This window comes from Neopelma chrysocephalum, unplaced genomic scaffold, assembly GCF_003984885.1.
Source record: "Neopelma chrysocephalum unplaced genomic scaffold, ASM398488v2 Primary Assembly neopelma1_103b, whole genome shotgun sequence".
NCBI lineage: Eukaryota > Metazoa > Chordata > Aves > Passeriformes > Pipridae > Neopelma > Neopelma chrysocephalum.
Window position 1 is genome coordinate 1,849,100 of NW_020897767.1, and position 13,943 is coordinate 1,863,042.

At 46.1% G+C, this 13,943-nt stretch overlaps 1 protein-coding gene across 5 annotated transcripts in view; it reads right to left on the reverse strand.

Annotated features, from left to right (window-relative positions):
* The window catches only part of LYPD6 (LY6/PLAUR domain containing 6), a 35,859-nt gene extending 22,147 nt beyond the window's left edge, over positions 1 to 13,712 (reverse strand). Inside the window, exons 1-2 of one of the 5 annotated variants that reach the window (XM_027695975.1) lie at positions 13,263 to 13,712; positions 12,747 to 12,923 (exon numbers count right to left, since the gene is read on the reverse strand). The gene's annotated coding sequence lies outside the window, so the exon portion shown is untranslated. Of the gene's footprint in view, positions 1 to 176; positions 196 to 8,656; positions 9,212 to 12,746; positions 13,241 to 13,262 lie in introns of those variants that run through there. The other 4 variants (XM_027695974.1, XM_027695973.1, XM_027695976.1 and 1 more) reach the window with 4 other exon arrangements.
* Positions 13,713 to 13,943: the final 231 nt, after the last annotated feature.

Genomic DNA, 13,943 nt, shown 5'->3' on the forward strand with positions numbered 1-13,943 from the left:
AGCTGGAAGGGGCCCACAAGGATCATCCAGTCCAACCCTGCACAGGACAGACCTGAGAGTCCCCCCCTGTGCCCCAGAGGATCATCCAAACCCTCCTGGAGCTCTGGCAGCCTTGGTGCTGTGCCCACTGCCCTGGGGAGCCTGGGCAGTGCCCAACCACCCTCTGGGGGAAGAACCTTGTCCTGAGATCCAACCTGACCCTGCCCTGACACAGCTCCAGCCAGTCCCTGGCTGCTGTCCCTGGTCCCCCCAGAGCAGAACTCAGTCCTACCCCTCCTGAGGAAGCTGTAGATGAGCATCCTCCTGCAGAGACTGAGCAAAGACCAGCCCCTGCCCAGAGCTGTGGGTGCCACCCCAACCTGGCACCTCCTACAACCAGTGTAGCTTTACATGAGCTCACAGCTGCAGCCACAGCTCCAAATGTCACAATTCCTAAATCACAGTAAAATTCATTTCCTCATCCCCCAACTCACCCGAGCATCCCCAGGAAACCACCCCTCTCTGACACAGCAGCACGAAAAAAACCTCTCCCAAAACAAGAAGTGCTTTTAAAAACATACCTTTCTGTGGAGCACAGGTAACCCAAGAGGTCCAGGCCTGCTGAGATGAGCGGGATAAGGAGAGCAGTAACCAAGCCTCCCAAACCAGGCAACAGGATCTCCCTGAGCTCCTTATAAAGTTATACAGCAGCGTGAGAAGCAGCAGGAATTAATTAGAAGGCAGGTCCCCACCTCTGATCAGGTGTCTGCTCTTTCTGTTACAGCTTTGTTTACAAGGAGGACGGGCACCACACCTGACTCCTCCAGAACCAGGCTGACAAAAAGTGCTGTTCAAGGTAAAAATTATAGAGAAATGAGGGGAAAAAAATAACAAGTAGAAGTCTGTACAGTTTGGTCTAATATTTTCAACCTGTGCACATCCACGAGTTCTCCCCTGTGCAACAGAATTAATAGGAAAGCAGGAAAGGTCTCATCCCAAACAAGTGATTTCTTTCTTCCAGACTCACCCACTATAAAACCCAAAACTTTGCCCAATAGTCATGAAAACTGTTTGCCTCAGAAAACCAAATAGTCAGTGGTTTAAGTCTTTGCTTTCTGCTCTTACAGTAAAGAGTAATTAAAAAACCAAAGTAAAAAAATTATAATAAAATAAAATAATACAATAAAACTTTACACCAAAAGCAAAGTAGCTGAAAGTCTTGCAAGCTAAACAGGCTGGGAAAGCTGGAGGTGTTCACCTGGAGAAGGCTCCAGGGAGACCTGAGAGCCCGTTCCAGGGCCTAAAGGGGCTCCAAGAGAGCTGGAGAGGGACTGGGGACAAGGCATGGAGGGACGGGACACAGGGAATGGCTTCCCACTGCCAGAGGGCAGGGTTAGATGGGATATTGGGAAGGAATTCCTGGCTGGAAGGGTGGTGGGGCCCTGGCCCAGGTTGTCCAGAGAAGCTGTGGCTGCCCCTGGATCCCTGGAAGTGTCCAAGGCCAGGTTGGAGCCACCTGGGCTGGTGGAAGGTGTCCCTGCCCATGGCAGGGGGTGGAATGGGATGGGATTTAAGGTCCCTCTCAGCCCAAACCATTCAATGGTCTGTGATAAACCACCACATGTTCTCACCTGCCAGCACAGATTTAGGATTTTTCAAATGTGACTGGAAACACATTCAACCCTCTTGACCCCAATTCTGCCCTAAATCAGCAGATCCCAGCCAAAGTGAAGGGACATCAGGGATTTTTCAGCCCCAACAGCCACAGAGGAGACAGGGCAGGTCCCCATCCCCCCAGAACACCCCATAACTTCCCCCCCCGTGCTTGCTCATCCTCTGGAATCCAGAGAACAGCTCAGGAAAATTCATCTTTCTTCTTGAAGCGGAAGAGAAGAAATCAAAAATGTGCTGTACAACCTTCTCCTGTCGTGACAGACCTGCCCAGGTACCTCACATTTTGATTTATTATCAGGGGGGCTGGTTCCTGGAGCTCCAAACCCCGCTGCTGTGCCAGAGATATGATGTCATGTAACTGCATTTCTGACTCCCTGCCAGCTGGAGCAGTGATATTAAAAGAAGCCAAAAAAATGAGCTTCCCGTGCTAAACTGGGAACAAAAGAGCATTTTTTCATCACTACCCCGAGGGTTAATAGGAATCTGTATGTCCAACTCTAGGCACAGTCACCATCTTATCACACTCCCAGCTCCTCCAGGCACTGAACAAAATACATTGTGGGCTCTTATGTGATGGGTTTATATTTAAATCAGGGACAGACACACAGACACTTCAGAACAACAGCAGGATCAAGCCTCAAACTCAGATCTGCCCCCACAGACATTCCCCACAAGGTGCTCGTTTCCCAAATGTTGAGCACATGGAAGAGGTGGAAGAGAAAACCTCAAGCAACAGTTGGAGACAGAGGAGTTACTGTTTGTTTGGAATTACAAGAAATTGTTTGGATCTTGGTTTAACACCGCTGCCAACCAGTCCTGAGAGCTGGAGACACCAAGGAGGTTTAACCAAATCGAACCAAGAGTACAGTTATGGGTCAGATTAAGAGAGGATCTGAAATTTAGATGTTACAACTCACAGCAAGGCTTGGTTTTAACAGCAGTTCACCTGCCCTAGTGCACCCTGTTGTCAGAGGATGGTTTGGGTTTGGAAGGGACTTTAAATCCCATCTCATTCCACTCCTTGCCATGGGCAGGGACACCTCCCACTAGCCCAGGTTGCTCCAACCTGCCCTTGGACACTTCCAGGGATCCAGGGGCAGCCACAGCTTCTCTGGGCAACCTGGGCCAGGGCCTCCCCACCCTCCCAGCCAGGATTCCTTCCCAATATCCCATCTCTCCCTGCCCTCTGGCAGTGGGAAGCCATTCCCTGTGTCCTGTTCCTCCATCCCTTGTCCCCATTCCCTCTCCAGCTCTCCTGGAGCCCCTTCAGGCCCTGCAAGGGGCTCTCAGCTCTCCCTGGAGCCTTCTCTCCTCCAGGGGAATCCTCCCATCTCTCCCAGCCTGGCTCCAGAGCAGAGGGGCTCCAGCCCTTGGAGCATCTCCATGGCCTCCTCTGGACTCTCTCCAGCAGCTCCACGTCCTCCTGATCTTGTTCCCCAGGGCTGGAGGCAGCTCTGCAGGGGGGTCTCACCTGGGCAGGGCACAGTTACCACCCAACTGATGACCCGAGTTACCACCCCACCATCCCTGAGCACTGGCCAGGGAAGATGCCCCCCATGAAGGACGGGCTCAGGTTTATCTCACACAGCCTGAGCTGTGCTCTCCACCACCAGCAAACCATGGACAAAGACCTGGTGATGGTGGTGCTTTCTTTAAGCAGCCTCAGTGCTTAATTTCACGTGTCAGAGGACCAAAAAACTCCAGATGACACAGGAAGTTCTGTGTTATACAGTCAGGTGTAATGTTCTGCAAGGTGTGTCCACGGGACAGGACATTTTTAGTGCTTCAGAAGCACCTGGCTGCTTCTCCAGCCACCCAGACAATCAGGGATGGACCACAAGTGTTCCATGAGTCCAACAGGATGGACCTACAACCCAGGAGATGAGACAACCAAGGACTGACAAAGTATTTACACCTCTTGGAGCTACAAGGAGAATTATTGTCCCACTGGAGACCACAGAGAGAGCTTCACTCCTGAAGAATAAACCAATCTGAGTGGAACTTTGTGACACACAGTGCCCTGAAAAATGCCAAGTTAACTGACCTAGAGCTGCAGATATTTGGGACTTCAAAAGAACAAGCTGATCTTAAAGTCTTACTTGAAACACTTGGGAATAATGGGAAAAATCCCACAAATGAGCAGCACTCAGACAGATCCAGCACTGCTGCTCCAGCCCTGTCAGATGCTGCTGACAGCTGCTGGAAGCACATGGAATCTTTTCAAGACAGATCACCTCAAAAATAATCCTCCCTCGAGAAAGCTGATGATATCCAACAAGCAGAAAGCTTTTCCACGTGTACGTGGGAAGAAGAGGACTGTGAGGAAAAAATTGCTTGGAAAAGCAACAAATGACAGAGTGGTTTGGGTTGGAAGGGACCTTAAAGATCCTTTAGTTCCAAGCTCCCCTCCATGGATGCTGATCAGAGAGAAAAACTAAAAGACAAATATCACTGAACACACTTATCAGGTATTTTAGACCAAAACTCAAGCCAATGGCTTGGAAGTGCTCTCCATTCCTGAAGATGCTGGGTGCAAGGTAGCAGGCAGGAATGGGACCAGCCTCAGGAATGAGACCTCCACTGCCAAACTCTCATTGGCACCACAAATGCCAAGGGAATTTGGCTGTCCAGTGCTAATGTTATTTTTCTATCACCTGGATCTGTCTGAGAGCTTGTGAAATAAAAGGGTCTTTCCTGCCTGCAAGGAAAGTTACATTTTACTGGAAGTTCCTATATTCTTAAAAAATTCTGCAGATAATGTGAGTTCTAAACACATCACCAGAACTTGCCCAGTTGGGTAACAAGAGCTCAGTTCCTCTCCTTGACTCGGAGCCAACAGTTCATGGGGAAGATGTGCTGGTGTCCACGGAATTCTGTGTGGCTCCCAACATATTTATTCCAAGGCATTTTTCCCTTCACAAAGAGACACAGAAGTGTTGCTGCAAGACTTAAAGAACCCCTTCCCACCCAGGTTTTATGTGCTACATGTCCTGTGAATGGATATTGGATTCAAACCTGTTAAATACACCACAAGTCTTGAACTGAGTCAGAATTATCACAGCAACAAGTGTCTCCACAACAAAGCTGTGGTTATAATGTTGGTCCTGCTTTTGGAACCTCAATCCAATTTTCATTCTCTGCAATCAGACAGTTCCTCCATGTTTATTTTGACTGCCAAGCCAGGGGAAAAAAAAACCCCTCACAGCACAGGAATTAAAATGTGACAGACATCCAGGGCTGCACACCTTGCACAGGAACAATTTGGTGCACGGTCCAAAGCACCCAACCTGTACTAATCACCTTGAGCTCATTAATTTACAAAGCTCTGGCCCAACTCTAGGGGCTGGCAGATGATCAAGCTCTTAGTGGATGTGATTCAAACTAATCCACTAAAGGGCATTTAAGAGCCAGCGAGGAAATCAGTACTTTTCAATTATTAGAAGTGCTGAAAAGTTTTACTGGTATCAGACTTTCAAGGTGAGGGGAGAAACCTCAATTCCCACCACCACTGGGTCGCTCAATGGTTCCTCCAGACCCATCAGTGGCATTTCAACAGGCTGGACACGAAGGCAGAGGCTGGGAAATTAGGGAACACACACTGGGAACATCCTCCAACTGCCTCAGTTAAAGCAACACTGCAACTTTCATCAGCACCTTGTTATACACCAAAAATCCCAACCCAAAAAGACCACCAAACCAAAAAATACCCTCACCAAACTTGACAGAGGAAGACAGAAAAACCTTTCAGGTGCCCTGATAATGGGGAAAAAATTGAATTACAAATCAGGATAAGACACTAAGTTGTAAGAAAGCAGCTTCCTCAGAACTGGGGCTCATGGTCTGAATTGTGGGGAATTTGCTGTTCATACTGGGTCAGACTCAAGGATTTTTTGTTTTACCAGCTCCCCGAAACCAGGGGCTTGTTGTCTGAACACCAAACTCTATTCCCAGATGAGACATTTTAGTGTATATAAAATTCTACTTTTGCTAAGCAGGTAAATCCGAATTCATTTAACAAATGGTTCAACTCCTGGTTGCCTCAACTGAAATGTGCTCAGTAAAGCAATTCCTCATGAGAACAACACAAAAAAACACGAGAAAGCCTTTTTCCTTTTTGCCACTTGAATATCAGATCTAAAATCCAGTTATACCAAAGTAGAAGCTGTTTAAAATGCCTTTTATGGGGGAAAAAGTAAGAAAATAATTGCATTTATTTTTAGAACCCCACAAAACTGCTTTGTACTCTGTTATATGTTGAAGCAGTGTAGGCTTGGTACCTACAAGCTAAACTCCTGTTGAAAACCACTTAATAGCAAGGAAACTCTCATTCTTACAATGTGCTGATAAAACAGCTTTAAAATCTTTTCAATCCTTGAAGACCAACTAACAAGGATACAGATTTATATATTTATATACATATTTTTATACACTTTAAAATAGATATTTTATATGTATTTATATAGGTAATTTTTATATATATGGATGCACACACTCATCATTCAGCAGAGACAGGAGGTAAAACAAGGACATCAAGGACACTTAATCTTTTCCTGGGAATCAATAACATTTTCACTCCCCTCAAACCCCTTCTTGGACGCTCAAAACCACCACAATGATCGCCCACCAAATAAACATTTTGGAATCCCTGGAAAACTACCCAAAGCCACCACCTCTATCCCAAGGACACAAGTTGAAGTTGGCTCCAAAGGGCATCTCCCAACCCTTCGGAGGAACTCACCCGTTCCTCCAACGCCGCTCGACGCCGCGGCCGGAGACGCCGCTCCAGCCCCTCGGATCTCACCGACCAGGAGCCTCTCTGAGGGCTGGAAGCTCCTTAAGAGCATGAACACATCTCAAGAGATGTATTAACTCTTAATATCTGCAGACTGGCATCTGCTTCCTCGGCAGTTTAGCCCCAAATGTTTGTCTGGGAAGACAAACCGGGCGGGATTTCTACGAAATCCAGCCCTGCGCTGGTTTAGCTTTAGAATCCTGTTCTGCTGACACAAGAATCCCGGGAAAACAAACTGCCTTGGCTAAATATTTATGGTCTGATTTGTTAACAGCCACAGAAAAGTCTGACTGTTAATGACATCCATGAAAACAAAGAGCTCCATAGAGGTAATAAATATAAAATATGAAAAAACAACTTAAACTCCATTAAATATTTAAACATACACAAGAAAAGAACAAGCCAAATTGGTCATGAAAATACATTCATGCTCATGTTAAAACTGTGTTTATTTGCCTTGTTGATGACAATTCAAAGGGTCTGTTTTATTTCATGTATTTAGACCTACATAAGATTCACGTGATGACACTCTAACATCACGAGATGGGTATTTATACAAAAATACAGATCAAGTCTAAACCAACTGCAAGTGGATGTCACAACTATGAAAATAGTTAATTTGGGATGAGGTTAAACTGCTGCTCCTTGGGACTCTGGTCAGTGAAAGCCCACGAGACCGTCTGACTTGAGCAACAGAGCGATAACTTAAGATGCTAAAATTTTATCAAGGGCTTCCATTCTTCTGCAGACAAGAGCTATTGTTTGCCCTCACATCAGTGCTGTTTGGGGGAACTGGTTATCTCACACATCTGCCCAAATTAGTTTTGATTCAATTATTCAGAAATCACACGTGAAAAGGAACCCGATGGAATTTACTTCACTCGTTCCAAAATCACACACGTGGACGTGAAGCAACGAATTAAAACCTGCAGGAGGAAGTTGGAGCTGGCAAAGAGAAATCCAGGGGTTTAAGTGAAAAATATTCTGGATTGATTGTCCTTCTCCTTCCTAACAACCTTATTTTCAAGTGACTTTATGGCCTATCTTTACCTTGTCTTCCAGGGCACAGCAGTAGACACACTTTATTTACTTTAATAATCCATCCTACAGCTGATTAAACTCCAGAAATGAGCAGGTCAGGCCTCTCCCTCCATCAGCCAGACCAAAAAAATTCCTGATTTCCATAATGGGAGCATGAATCTCGTGGCACAGAAGGACAATGAGCTGCAATCACCCCGGTCCAAGTGCTGGAAAACAGCACGGACTCACACTGAGAGGTGATTCCATCTGAAAATCTCTTCATGGATAAAGGAACGGTAACAGTGAAAGGGAACAGGGACTGGAGTTAGTGATTTCCAAGTATTTAGGGAGGAGAATGCAATTAATTAATAAAAAAATAAATAGACACTAAGAGAGCAACGGTTCGGATAATTTTCTGAAAAAAAAGGTATTTTTGAGGATTTTTTTTTTTAAATTGCTCTTGGGCACTTCACAGCCAGAGCTAATAAGCTCAAAATCAGACAAGATTCCAATTCAGCCTCCAGCATTTCTGAATACAAAACACCAGGAAAACACCCCGTTTGCCTGAATTCCAGCTTCCCAGAGTCATTTTACTCACTGCACCGTAACTAATTCCTGAATCCGAATAATTCGGTCTGATAATCAATTTACACACTTTTCTTTCCCGTGGCACATGGAAACACCCTCCCCAGCCCAAACCCCGGGAATTTTGCAACCTGCCCGGTGCTGAAATGTTTCCATGCCCGTTTTGCCAGGCAAATACCTTCTGTATCCACAGGGATCATCCCACTGGGAGCCAGTCACCTGCCTGCAAGTCATAATTGCTCTGCACCCCAGCTAAGGAGATGAAAGCAGAGACACAACAAAAGCAGAGGGTTGACTGATATGAAGTAATTGCAGGCACAGTTTGATGACAGTAATTTATGTAATTCTACGAAAGGCACTCGTAGAGGAAGACAATTAAAAGGCAGATGAACCGCTCGGAATTTAAATAGAATGCACGAATTTTATATACTTATAAATAGTTTGTATAAATGAGACACATAAAAGGATAAAAGATATAATAATAAATTTTAATTATAATTAATTCCTCCTGTTGATTCCTGTCATTTTTAGCATATATAGGATATTCAGCTATTTATATCAATTTTTAAATATATTTACATTTATATAAAACCTGCCAAAGCTTACTCAGAAACACACACCGATGGAGGAGCAGACGGGATGTTTTATGTCCTCATCCAAAGCACTTCCCAATCTTTAACTTTGAGGCTCCCAGGGAGAATTTTCCGGGTATTCCAGCAAAAGCCAAGTCCCGGCACGAGGTGCAGCTCCCGCCGTGCATCTGCAGCATCCCTTGGGAGAGAGCCCCACTCTTAATGCCTTGGCACTGCTGCCACCCAATAAATGGGAATATTGTGGATTCAGAGGGAATCATGCAACGCCGGAGAAGGGTCTGAGCCGGGATCACGTAGGCACAAAGCTGGGCAATGCACAAATTGTGACTCCATTTATACGGGATTTTTCCCTTTTTTAACCCGTGCCAAGTGATAACCGGGATAAGACCCAAGTTTTTAAGGAAGCAGCTTCCTCAGAACTGGGTCTCCTCGGAGCCAGGCACATTGTGGGGAATTTGTTGTTAAAACTGGGTCAGGCTCAAGGATTTTTATTTTACCAGCTCCCCAAAACCAGGGGCTTGTTGTCTGAACACCAAACTCTATTCCCAGATTTTAGTGTATATAAAATTCTACCTTTGCTAAGCAGGTAAATCCGAATTCATTTAACAAATGGTTCAACTCTCGGTTGCCTCAACTGAAATGGGCTCAGTAAAGCAGTTCCTCATGAGAACAACACTCCTGAGAATAAAAAACCACGAGAAAGCCTTTTTCCTTTTTGCCACCTGAATATCAGATCTAAAATCAACTTATACCCAAGTAGAAGCTGCTTAAAATGTCTTTTATCTGGGGAAAAAAAAGCAAGAAAATTATTGCATTTATTTTAGAACCCTACAAAATCATGGGTTTATTTAGCATGCAAAATTCAATGTTTGAGGAGTTAATGATATATTTCCTGTGATGGAGGAGTGCTGCCTGCAGATCTCCATCCCTACTGTGGAAACCATTAGAATTTCCACAGCAAATTTCTAAAAACTCTGCCAAAGACAACAAAGTCCTGCGGACACACAACAGGCCAAACACTGGGACTGACGGAAAACGATGATTATTTGTGGGAACATATGGTGACTGAGGGATAAGAACCACGCTCCTCTCTCAGTAGGTCACACCACACAACAAAGAACACACCAGGGGGAAAATGGGCATCTAAGGAAAACTATGAGGAATTATCCACTTTATAACAGAAAGAAGGATTTCGGATGAGTCTTGTCGTTCGAACCGACCCGTCCTCCGAAAAAAATCGCTGAACCCAAAATAATTTAAAAAATAAATGACATAAACATGAGATATATTTGTACTTTTGTCCTTCCTCACCAATTACATCACAAGAAAGTGTTGCCTAATGTAAAAATCCATCCAGAGTGCCAAAGAACCAGCAGAAATTCCACCTTCCCACCGACTTTGTGCCGTTGTCACTCAGTAAATCTCTTCTTGCCCCATCAGCAACCAGGACACGCCACCTTTTACCCAGGGACAACGTCAGCCGCCCCAGGATTAAAATAACAGTTTGTTTTTCGAGGCAAATGAGTCCATTTTAACTAAATAGGTCTCACTGAGCCCCATGGGACCCAACCATCAGGCTCCCCAAGACACTCCACCCTCCCCTGCGGAGTTTGCTTGGCCCAAGCGCGGCCGTTGTATCACTTGACCCCGTTGACTCGCTCTGCCCGTTCCATCACATCAATTTGACAGACACAAGGTGCAACCTGGGGGCCAGGAAAAGGAGAGGGGGTTATAACTTACTGCCCTCAGGCCCAAAGGTGGCTGAATGACACCTTGAAGGACGTACAGTGATTATTTTAAACTCTTTTACTGCAGATCAATCCGGTTCCTAACTGGGTAAATCGTGAGATTCAGGCTTGGGTTCCTACCCCTACTCATGAGCAGAACTGAAAGAAAATAATTTATTCTATTTCCAAACTCCATTGTAACTTAAACTTTGCCTTTTACACCAGAGAACCGGAGGAAATCAGACTCACGATCAGACACGCGGATGCCAAATAATTAAACCGGCGGATCGCTGACGCATAAATAAAGTTTTAGATTTACAGCGAACAAATCTCCCACTGTAACACGGCCAGGATGGCTTTTCACATGTTTTTATGTCAGCACCGGCCTAAAAAAACTCCAGTGGAAACTGGAAGGGTCGGATTCCCTCCCTGCTGGCACCTCCCGGGGCTGTCCGGAGGCAGCAGGGTTGGACCCGAGGGCAAACCCGATTCAAAGCCTGGCCTGGGTGTTTGCATAACTAATCAGGGGAGTGTTGGGAATCATTTGAGCTGAGCAGTGCTAATGAGCTAAATCACTGTGCCCCTTTTGGTGATCACCCACCCGGGAGTGTTTCACCCACGGTTGATTTTTACCTTGTTCCACGGCCGAGCGGAGAAACCTCATCCTGACACCTCCTCGCTCACTGAAAGCTCATCCCTAACCACAACCAGAGCAGGAATATCTAAGTTTCCATTCCACCTGTCCTTCCTTGAGCACTCATTACACAAAGGATGGCACTGTTGTGTTTCCACACCAGGAAACCAAACTCACAGGTCTGACATCCATGGCCATGGAGCGGGATCGGGATGCAGACCCAGCCCGACCTCCTGCCACCCCCGGCCCCGAGCTCTGACCCATCCAGATACTCCCATCTCGGTGCCAAACAGCATTTCCACAGCAATAAAAGCAGGAAAAAATTCACCAGAGGTTGTTCTGAAGGTGGGGATTTCCACCCCGTCCACACTGGGATCTGTCTTAGTTACAATAATTTCCACACAACAAAATCTCTGATGCAACATAATAATTTTTTTTTTAACAGAAAATACATATTTTTGCCAGTTCTGCCCATTGGAAGTTCATAGTCCATGATAAGCATCAGCCCTGTGTCTGGCTTGGCCTGACAATGAATTTTCAAGTGATAAAAAAAAAATTAATCAGAGCCTTTCTGTGCAGTCTGGGCTCCTGATGCTGGAAAAATCAACCAACACACGCCTGACAACGTACTGTATTACACACAAGGGATATTCCTGCAGGCAGTCCCACAATTTGGGCAGGTTTCCATATCTATTGCCACATAAAAATTTACAAAATATAACAGAAATCACGTGGGTTTATGAAAAATTGTACTGCTTACTGTACTGGCAAGTGATGCAACTGAGTGTTCAGCTGCAGAATGTAATTATAATTAAGAAATGGTTAGTGTTCCCTCCAAAAAAAAGTATATTTTAGCCAGAAAGAGCGCAGACACTGGCTACAATTGGAAACACAACTATTTATCCATGAAATTAATTTAATTTTTAATTTAATTCAATGAAAGGCTAGGCTGGATGGGGCTTTGAGCAACATGATCTAGTGGAAGTTTTCCTGCCCATGGCAGGGAGATGGAATGAAATGAGCTTTAAGGTCCCTTCCAACCCAAACCATTCCATGATTTTTTACAGTGATATTTTTTAAGTAAGAGGGAAGCTCGGGAAGCCCTTTTGCAGCAGTGACATTTCTCTTTTACAGACTCACAACAATTATTCCATTTGCTTTTACTCGGGAAACGATTTGTGAAGAACTACATTTTCCCGAGCGGGCTCTCAAAAATAAAAATAAAAATAAGAATCACACCCAGAGTCTGCTGCCTGGAGCGGGGCAGGATCAGCCCCGGGAGCGCCTCCAGCACCCGGAGAACCCGCTCCTGTGTTTGGGACCCTCCAAACCAGTGACTCTGGGGGGAGAAGAGGGATATTTGGAGGGGAAGGAGGGCTCCAACCCCCGGGGGGCTCGGCTGGAACCCCCTGAAAGCCCCCAAACCCGCTCGCAAAGGCGGGGCCGGTTCTGCTCCAAGAAGGGAGCGATGGTCCATAAATCCAGCTGGAATCACCCGTCCGAGGGCTGAACGAGCCGAAAAAGGGCATTTTCCCTTTAACCCGACACAGACACGGTTTGTTTTCCTAAGCACGTGTCAAGCCGAGTGACTTTCCGAGTAAAAAAAGTGGCTTTTTTTCCTCCGTAACAATAGAGAAAACAATAGAGAAACAATAGAGGACAATAGAGAAGCAATGGAGAAAACAAGAGAGAAAAATAGAGAAAACAATAAAGAAAAGGGTTAGAGAGAAGGGTTTATGTACCTTTGCAGCACGTATTTTCCAGCCGGTCGTTCAGGGAATTTCCATCGCGCCCTCGGCGGCCGGGGGACCCCGGGAGCCAGGAATGCGGGATTCGGGGATGAGGGACCCAGGGATGCGGGAGCCGGGGCTGCAGGCTGGGCTCGGCTCCCTCCCGGGGCCGGCTCATGGAGCACTCTCCTGCGCTGGGAAGGGAAGATTAGGATCTCCGGCGGGCAGGGATTGTGCTGAGCTCTAAGCTTTCCTTCATGCTTCATTAAAAATTAGATGCCGCATTATTTCAAGCGTTTATATACACATCGAACAATTAGGTTTGTTATCCCGCTCTCTTACACAAGCCCGTCGTTGTTCCGGGGGGGGACGAGGGGGGAGGAGGAAAAAAAATAATCTATGGATAAGCAGGAATTCAAAAGCGCAGGGAATTAGCAGCCAAAAGGGAGAGGAATCGTATCCTGAGCAGCAAAGAGCGACCCAAACACCTCAACCACGAAACACGAGCACTCCTGGCTCCGGGGTTACCTTATTCCCAGCAGCTTTTCCCGCTCGGCGGGGCTGATGCTGCTCTTCCCGAGGGTCACCGGCGAGCGAGTTCCAACTCCCTGCTCCGGCTGGGAGTGTCTTTCCAGCGATGAATCACTCCGGTTTATCCCGGCATAATGTTACAGAACGCTTTAGCCAAGCAAAACTGCGCGGATGAGGCTGCAGGTTTTCATCTCCTGCCAGTTTCCAGCGGGTTTTTGTTATCGTTAAAAAGGCCGTAATTAGGTTTATCACAGCGCGCAGTCACGGCCGCGTCTCGGCAGACTGAGCACAAATACCTCCGTGTATTTAGAGAACATGACATCACATTTTAGCTCACTTAAGTGGCTTTTAGATAACAAGCAATACCCCCTCCCCAGTCCCTGCGACTGCCGAGATTAGATAAAATATTGAAGAAGAGCCGTTTGTTTCGCACGTTCTGGAGTTTAACAGCGCAATTTAAATCATTTCGGGTCGTTAATTAGTCATGCAGAAAGTATTCAAAACAGTCTAAGCAACGATTCATAAAAAAGGCATTACTATTTAATCAGCTCCGGCTGCCAGTTGGAAGCTGCTAATAAAGGCAGGAATGCTCTTGGGAGAAGCTCCACAACCTGTCTCCCATTCCCACTGCTCTCCCGGCACACAAATCAGGGGCAGGGGCTCGGGCAGGTCTTTCCT